The following is a 7,928-nucleotide window of genomic DNA, read 5'->3' on the forward strand; positions in this document are numbered from 1 at the left end:
ATTCCTATGTTTTATTCCTATATTTTCATTAAGTCTTGAAAATGTTATTTAAAAGGATTTCATTTTTCTTATAATCTATACTCGCCGACTAACTCCGTAAACGTTATTGGATAACGATATCGTATCTGAATCAGGGGTCTACTCTCGATCTCCGCCCGAAACAATTACTGTCAAATAAGTAATATTCGACAAAATTAAAAGACAAGTATCAAGTATGAAGCGTCATTCGCATCACGCGTCTTTTCATTTGGTCAAGTATTGCTTATTTGGCAGTAATTGTTTAGGACGGATGTCCGACGGAGATCCAGAGTAGACCCCCCGAACCGAATGTTTTAACTCGAATGTTCTAAATAGCTCGAAAAGCGCTCTTCGATTCGAGAACGATATCCAATCGAATGATTCGGTTAAGATATCGAAGAGTTCTGAATCGGGGTCTAGGTAGGTAAAGTGAAATTAGTAAGAGCGAACGATTTGTTTTAATTGCAGCGCCACTCAGAGTTGTAAATCGCAAAGACTTGAGAGACATAGCCACTGCATCCATCACCCACATACACAAAGTTGACAAGTCTCAAGTGCCTAAAGGTTCACCAATATCCTTCCAAACTGGAACACAGTAATTACTCATCGGCAAAAATAGGTATTGTGGCAGTACTTCCCCGTACAAACTCTGAATGTAAGAGATTTGCACTTTGACACTGCGTTTACGGGTGGAATTAAGTTCCTCGCAACATGTAACAAACAAGTACTTAGCATAGAATTATAAGACAAGTAGTGACACTTCATATGAATGTAGCAGCACAGCTTGTATGTGTGCGCGCGTGTTTGTACTTGCACACACTCATTCGCATCATCTCGCGGTGCACTCGAATTTTACTGCTCGGGTCGCCCCACCGTGTATTATAAAAATGATACCCTCACTCGGTGTTTAAAAATGACATCATATAGTAGACATGTTTGTAGTTGTATTTAGGTGGTTTGAACAAGAATGCATGAAATTATTCAGCGTTCCATTTATATTTCATAATCATAGTTTTTTTTATAATAACTAAGTGACGGGACGAACAAGCCGTGCGCCTGATGGTAAGCGACACGCCTGTCCATAATAGTAACAGTACCACTTAGAGCTTTAAACCACAAACATATGAGGGACACTGCCATTAATGCGCACATTACCGCTTGGCGTCAGAAATAGATAAGGTGGCAGTACTTCCTTGAACGAACTTTTTCATAAGGAATGCTACTGCTACATTGGCCTATAATCATGATACTAGTCCGCGATATTACTTACAAAAATACCAGCATATAATTACTGCATTTGACAAAAGTTATTTCAGTACCGCACGATAATACTGTGATAAAATAATTAATTTTTCAAGTTATTTTTACAATACAACTAAAACAATATACCTTCGCGTGACAACCCTATGCTCTGAGTGACGCTGACGTTTAGGTATTAACACGCGGAACAGATGATAGTTGCACTTCGTGCCTTATTATACTATGGTAAGTATGGTAAGTACGGAGTAGCCCATATATTGTTTACATCTTCAAATATTTTCGCAAATATTTACGAACACCATTGTGTAATGAGCCTGATAAAACAATGCATACCTCCTTGTTCAGAAAGAGCGCAGAGTCGAGGGTGTGTGAGAGTTGTGCCATGACGCTACAGTTCTGAATGACGAGAGCAATATGCGGGACGAAACACAATATCAGCATTTGCAGCATGAATATCCTGCGCCCGCGTCTGTAACACAAAAAAATCTAGTGTTATTATTCCTGCCAGATACGCAGCGATTGTAACTTTACATTAACAACTTGACAACCTCGGTGGCCTGATGGTTAAAACTGCGGGCGTTAGACGTGAGTTTGCTGGATTCGATTCTCCGAATGTAAAAATAATAGTCGCATCTATAATAATTATTATCCTTGGTGGTGTTCCATTGTCGAGTATATAACCAGAAATACAGACGAAATGTCATTTAATTTGTTTGAAAACAATTCTGGCAAATCATTACGGTGACTCCGATTGGCCAGCCCGAATTCAAAACAATTGACGGGTGTCGTCAATTGTTTCACTTCAAATCGACCAGTTTGAACTTTGCTATAATGGACAAAAATTTAAAAATTACATATTTAATATTTAATTACCGCGGCAATGTTAATTACGTGATTCCGTTTGTTTTGCAATTAGATGAATTGCAGTTTTTCCCATACCACCGAATACATCTTTATTATAATAAATACAAAATATTTTTGGAATATACGGAGACGTACACACAGGTCACTTAATGGTGCTGTACTATTTCAGCTTTCTAATTTATGATTTCAGAGCAAACGAGTGTTGATATTTGAAAGTGATATAAGGCCCATTTGCCTGATGCGTTGCCAGGGGTGAATGGCCCTTATTTCGCCTCTATTTCTGGTTATACACTCGATGTGTTTCAAAACCATCGTTAAGTCTCATTTCATTTAATTTTAATAAATTTACAATTTATTGTTTATCGTGATATATTTCTAATTAGAAATAAACTAGAAAATGTCGATTTTTACATATAACCATTATAAAAAATAAAACAGTGGATGATTTTTTTTTCTTCAAAAAAAACTGTAAATCTCTTTCCTGTAATATTTTCCAAATGCATCTCAGATGTTTTACCTTCCCAGCGTCGAATTATATTAACAGTCCAAAATTACTAACTTCACGTAACTGTTTTTTTTTTAAGTCGACCTCAAAAGCTCGCGGAATTACATCTATTTGCCGAGTTTTATTGACATCGTTACCAAAAATGCGTGAAACCGAATTCATCCTCTAGTTTGTCTATTTAGAGGTGAAATAGTTTCTTCAAATTTAAATTTATTTATTTATTTATTTATTAGATGTACAAAACAGTTTACATTCACTCCTTAACCAAAGCTTAAACATTACTACTAGTTCTAATCTTGAATGTAAACCTAAACATGTACATACAGCATGACCAATCATGAGTAAACAATTTTGTTTGAAATATAAATTGTTTGTAAATTAATATAAAATACTTAGGCATAAATAAAACTGTAACCTTAAATAAAATAGAATTACTATGACTATTAATAAAATATAAGCATGAAAGAGAGAAACCGTGGTGGTTGTGGATTCGATTGCGAAATATTTTAACATTACCATCAAATATATCCATCCCTAAATCATCATGAGACCAATACTGAGGTACCATCTTTCCCACAAAAATCAGTATCATCAAAATCGGTTTACAAATGCAGGAGCTATCGCGTAACATATACAAAGAAATATCCAGTCGAATTGCAAACCTCCTCCTTTTTTAAGTCGATAAAAAATTGTGTGCGTTTTGGCCACAGCGGTTCTGGAAGTAACCGAGACTTAAGGCACTTCCTATGTTTTTTCTCTTCCGTGTGCCATATTATGAATATCATAACATTTATTACTATGAATATTTTATTTTATTAAATTTAACAGATGTGATATGTTATGTGATATGTACTTTGATATCATATATGTAATTGGTGAAAAAAAAGTTTCTGACACGTTATGATGTAATAAATATAAAAAACGCATATGATTTCCATTCAGTGAGTTATAATAATTTACCGCCAAACTTTCAGTCGAAGATATCTAATATAACGATATCTACTTCGCATCTTCAAGGTACAAAGTTTCAGAACTGAAGTTATTTGTTTTAATTATAGCAATACTGAGTTAAGGGGTTGCTGGTTAATAACTCTACCCCTTGGTGCATCAAATAATTAATCAAAAATCGAAATAAGCTTTGGTATATTTATCTAAATTTTAAGTAATCCACAAAGGTAAAATACATATCATACACGATCCCGGAAAATAAAATAATTATATTTTTAACGTTGATTTTCATAAATAACATGATATTTTACTACAATGATAATATGCACATTGAATGAAATTACTTTTTTATTACATAAATATTTTTTTATAAAAAATACCGACCTGAAAAGTTTCAGGAATTGTATCTATTTGCCAAGTTTTATTGTAATCGGTTAACGGAAAGTGGGTCTCATAAACACGATCTAATTAATAGCACAGTACAAGCAATAACGTTGTGTATTCAAATGCTATTAAGGAATTGCCATATTTAGAAATCATAAAATTTATATAACCACTAAGTTGTGCAAAACATCAATAATATCTTTTAAGAAGAGAGAAAACAGTTATAAAAATAAACAAGGAATTCACCAATTACAGTTCAACGACTGTCGCGTGATTTGCTAAGGAAGTTGTTAATAAATAAGTGGGTACACAAACGTTAACCTGACAGGGAATGGAATGACTGTCCTACACGCCTATCTCAATAAGGCCTTTTGAGGAGTAGGAGGATTTTTTTAATGTACCTCAAGAGGCAAACCAGCAGACGAGTTACTTGATAGGAGGTAGTCATTGTCGTCTATGGTCGGCTGTAAGACCTTATTCAGAGTAGCGGCGGGCGCAGGTGTGGGCGCGAGGGAGTTTAAATCAAATGTACTACATCTACGTACGTAGTACGTGTCTACGTACGTAGACGCTCTTTGCGTTAACAGTTGGTCGCAGGCGCCTGCTTCGAGCCGGACATATGGGCGCTGGGGTGCGCGCGCCCTGAGATTGTATATACCAGCTCGTAGCCGCTTCGGCACCGTGTTAGGGAAGATGCCAAGACCAACGTTTTCGTTTCACTAAGGTAAAACGATTCTTTTATGGGGAACTGTATACGTTTTTACAATAAGATTCCGGAGCATATATTAAGTTTACCATTTCCTACGTTTAAAACTTACATTAAAAGTGTTTTAATTGAAAAGTCATATTACAAAATTGTAGACTACGTGTTAGATAAAGATGCACGGAAAGACAACGTGAGTCATTCCACACAAATATGATTCAAAATGTATTCTATACCATTTAAGTTTATTTGAAAAGAGCAATCCCTAGAGTTTCTTGCTTGGTCTTCTCAGGGAAGTCAGCGTAGTGAATGAGTAGTAGCTTAAAAAAATGACATTTTCAAGTGTAAAAATTTCATCTATGGAATAAATGAATGAATGAAATGAAATCGGTTATATTTTTTTAACTAATAGTAATAATAACGCACACACTCGACATAGCCCCGCACTAGGGAAATCCTGTGTCGCGGGTGCCATGGACACACACATAGACAATTACAAATTACACCCAAACTCACGAGACAAATAAATGTAGGCCATACAAATATTTCTCCCGGCCCGGGAATCGAACCTGGGACCTCTGCATGGCAGTCCGTCATGGTAACCGTTCGGCCACGGAGGTAGTTAATACCGACCTGAAAAGTTTCTGGAATTGTATCTATTTTCCAAGTTTTATTTAAATCGGTTAACGGAAAGTGCGTCTCATAAACACGATCTAATTAATAGCACAGTACAAGCAATAACGTTGTGTATTCAAATGCTGTTAAGGAATTATCGCCAATAATAAATAATCGCATACATGTACCTATAAATATTCTTTATTGCACATAAAATTACAGTTAAAATACAATAAAGTAACTTAGGTATAAAGATAGTAAAATAATGTGCAACAGGCGCCTTATTGCTATGTAGCAATTTCTTCCAGGCAACCTTAGCGTAGAAATTTGGGATATGCAAAAGGGGTGCACATGATTATTTGACTTTAACCTTGACTTTGCGGTACGGCGATAGCGACGCGGCGGGGCGGCGCGAAAAAATAGGTGGCCGCATTGCAAAAGCGAGAAGCCAGCGAAACGCCGCCGCCGCTACGTCACTTAATGGGTGGCCACACCGGGCAGTTTAAGCGATCAGTGGCGGCTGCACCCGTATATTTGATCGACAAAATCAAAACTATTTTGTTTACGTCATGCGGTGTCTCCTTCGCAACTCTTCGCTCGAATATGTCGCGCACTTTCGCGCGAACCGCATATTTTGTCGCAATCGTGACAAATCGCCGTGTCGCATCGCTGCTTGTCGTACGAAATTCAAGTGTCGTCGCGGGTCGCTGAATAATTTTATTTAATGCGGACACCCTCATTACTTGCAGAACATTTGAAATATCTTTACGATATGAACAAATAAATTTCGCTTATCGTTTCTGCAGTGCAACCACCTACATATGTTTATACGAGTATGTTTTCTCGAAATCGCCGTCGCGTCGCAGTCGCCTTCGTAGTGCGGACGCGGCCTAAGGCCGCAAACTGGACGAGTGGCGGCGCGGCGGCGCGGTGAAACTGGCTCCACAACAGATCGCTCGGTTTGCAGCGGTGAAATAACGTGTCGAGAAAGTGCGCGCGTCGATTCTTATTATTCTTATTCTTTTACGAGTTATTATGGGCAATAGAAGACGTGAACCCGTACTAAAAACGAAGAAAGCAAAATGGCAAATTTCGTCAAAATTACGCAGACCAAATACAAAATCCGGACAAATTCTATGATAATTATAAGGCTAGAATGACTGTGGAAACGTTTTACTATATTCTTGCAAATATGAACTCAAAATTGGAATCACACTAGTTATGAACGCATAATATCTCTATTCTTCTCTTTATAGTGATTAATAATCATTGACTTACAAATAAATGGACGACGGGTCTAATACAAAAACCACGAAAAAAATGTCCCAAGTCAACCTATTTAAACGTAGTGACATTTAAAGGAATATGAAAAAGCTAAAACGTTGAATTTAAATTGTAATGTCATCGCAGTACTGTCTAATTTTGCTTGCTTCGCTGTCAGTCGAACAAACGAAGACTAAAGCGTGAATGACGCTCTGTATACAATTTTAACGCCCTATAAGTTCGGACACTTTTTAGCGCGGACCCGACGTCCATATAATTGTAAGTCAATATTAATAATCCTTATATTTTTATGGTACCGGTTTGTGACCTAAGAGCTCTGTCGACTCGAATTATATCGTACGACATCAAGTAACATATGAGATTTTCGAAATTTGAATCTAATAATAAAGTCGAATTTGATATTATTTCTAAGTAATAATAATATTTTCACAGATAAGAAATTTGTTTTAACAAAACAGTAATTTACGGTTTTTGAACGCATCATAGAGGGTTTATGATATGTTTGTAGATATAAACCTTTTTAGGTTTATGAGTGCCAAGTAACTAGATAATAAATTAATTAATCATCTCAGTACAGAGTACTAAAAAAACCGACCTCAAAAGTGCATGGAATTACGTCTATTTGCTAAGTTTTATTGACATATCCTCAAATTCGGCACTATATAGGACTTGATACTGGAGATAATAAAAATCAGTTCTCACTACTCAAAGAATATTGAGAGAAAAACGCCTTGAATTGGAGAAATAGCAAAATCAAATATTAAATTAATTGCTCGTTAAGAAAATTTAGGCGCTGGTTATAAAAATGAATCTTCATGCGTGAACAGCCACCCTTAGAGGTGGATGATTTCCTTCAAAATGAAATGGGACCAATATGGAAGTACCCCCTTTCCAACAAAAAAAGAATCATGAAAATCGGTTCACAAATACCGTAGTTATAGCGTAACATACAGTACAGCCGACAAGAAACACTAAAAGCTCTAAGAGAACACGCCAATTTGCAAGTTATACAGGATAATGATATAAATAATTTACAGTTAACATACCCGCTAACAAAGCTAGGATTAATAATGACAAAGCTACGATTAACCTCCACAACTCATTGTATTTAAATCGCGTCAAAGAGCTTGAAAATTTATTTTCAATTCAATATTGAATAATTAATAGTTAACTTCTGTAATCGCACTACCGAGCATCGGATCAAATTTCAAACTAAGTCATAATTGGTACTGCAATTTTACGCTAACAATGTTCAATATCGAATAATTTAAACCCAGTTTGTTAAAACTAACAATGTTAGATTCAGTTCAATTCACAGTTATTTGAACTGCGAAGCTTCGAATCAAA

The 7,928-nt window shown here is 36.1% G+C and overlaps 1 long non-coding RNA gene across 1 annotated transcript in view; it reads right to left on the minus strand.

Moving 5' to 3' along the window:
* The window catches only part of LOC113235764, a 30,762-nt gene extending 29,115 nt beyond the window's left edge, over window positions 1-1,647 (minus strand). Inside the window, exon 1 of the long non-coding RNA XR_003310890.1 lies at window positions 1,612-1,647. This is a non-coding gene — a long non-coding RNA (uncharacterized LOC113235764). The remainder of the gene's footprint in view (window positions 1-1,611) is intronic.
* Between the last annotated feature and the right edge of the window lie 6,281 nt (window positions 1,648-7,928).

Source organism: Hyposmocoma kahamanoa, unplaced genomic scaffold (genome assembly GCF_003589595.1).
Source record: "Hyposmocoma kahamanoa isolate Upper Pololo Valley unplaced genomic scaffold, ASM358959v1 88, whole genome shotgun sequence".
Lineage (NCBI taxonomy): Eukaryota > Metazoa > Arthropoda > Insecta > Lepidoptera > Cosmopterigidae > Hyposmocoma > Hyposmocoma kahamanoa.